This window comes from Elephantulus edwardii, unplaced genomic scaffold, assembly GCF_000299155.1.
Source record: "Elephantulus edwardii isolate Elephantulus edwardi_28Jun2011 unplaced genomic scaffold, EleEdw1.0 scaffold00188, whole genome shotgun sequence".
Lineage (NCBI taxonomy): Eukaryota > Metazoa > Chordata > Mammalia > Macroscelidea > Macroscelididae > Elephantulus > Elephantulus edwardii.
The window spans coordinates 5519523-5520990 of NW_006399938.1; positions in this window are offsets into that span (position 1 = coordinate 5519523).

Below are 1468 nucleotides of genomic sequence, written 5' to 3' on the forward strand. Positions count from 1 at the left end.
CTACTACTGATTCTTTCTTGTTCCCAACTTTTGCATCCCAGTCACCAATAATTATTCATGAATCTTGGTTATATGTTCAATCAATTTCAGACTTCAAAAGTTGGTAGAAATCTTTTCTTTCCTCCTCTTTGGATCTAGTTGTTGGTGCATATATTTGAATGACAGTGGTATTAACAGGTTTTCCTTGTACAGCTATGGATATTATCCTATTACAACATTGTATTTCAGGATATATCTAGAAATGATCTTTTTGATTGTTAATATAACCTCATTATCCCTCACCTATTCATTCATAGTATGTTATGAAGCATGTGAATCAGACAAACATATTATTGTCTGATTAAAAATGGCCCATGACAATTCATCTCACCTCGCTAATGCCTATGGCAATAGTTATACATTGCTTTTTTTCTTATGTCCCATCTTCGTGCCTTCATACTTCTAAAATTACATGTTCCTATTATTAGAGGCTGTTTGCAACTGTTCCTTTTCATTCCTGTTTCCAAATATGATGGCTCAGCCTCCAGTGCTATCTCTACTAGGCTAAGTCTACTCTAATGTTCATAGGATTTTCATAGGACTGTTAATTCAGAAATGGATGGTCAATTCTACTTTCTATAGTACCTCCTACAAATCTTTCCAATTTATAAATCCCTTTGTTCTATAGTTCCCAAACCTGCCTTTATCAAACTTTTGACTTTATCTATGACTTTGACACTTGCAAAGAAATCCTAACTTCGTCTATTATCTTTTTTTAAAAATTTTAACCACCACATACCTGCAAAAGTATCAGTCCAAAAGAGGAATGGCGAAATTTTACACTCATTTACTATTGATTATGATGTATTGTCATATGTGTAAAATAAAGTACAACTGCCTATGTGATGTCTTCCTCACTAATTCCAAACTGAGATAGTCACCATATCTTCAGTGCTTCCACAGAGTATTGTTTCTAATTATCCCACAAGGCTGTTTTAGAAATTACATTATATATTTCCCATAAAACTTTTATCTCGGTAGTATAAATAATCAAGAAATGTTAATTATTACAATTATTACTACAGAAAAGAGAAATCTGGTAGCCTACTTGGTAAAGAGTTGCACTGCTAACCCAAATCCAGGTGGTTCAAATCTACCCTGAGGAAGAAAGATGAGTAATTTTCTCCAATGCAATTTACAACCTTGGACAACTCACTTGTGAATCATCTATGAGTAAGTTACAACTTAAAGACAATACATTTCAATTTTTTTTCTGTGTCAAGGGGCAGAAGTATAGTATGGCAATTATGAGAGGTGAGACCAGGCTACTCCTTGGAGGCAAGGATTCTGAAGTTTTGTCTGACCTACTTGGGACATGTTGCAAGGAGGGACCAATCCTTGAAGAGGAACATTATGCTTGGGAGGGTGGAGAGACAGTGCAAGAGAGGAAGGCCCTAGATGAGATGGATTAATTCAGTCACTGGGGTAA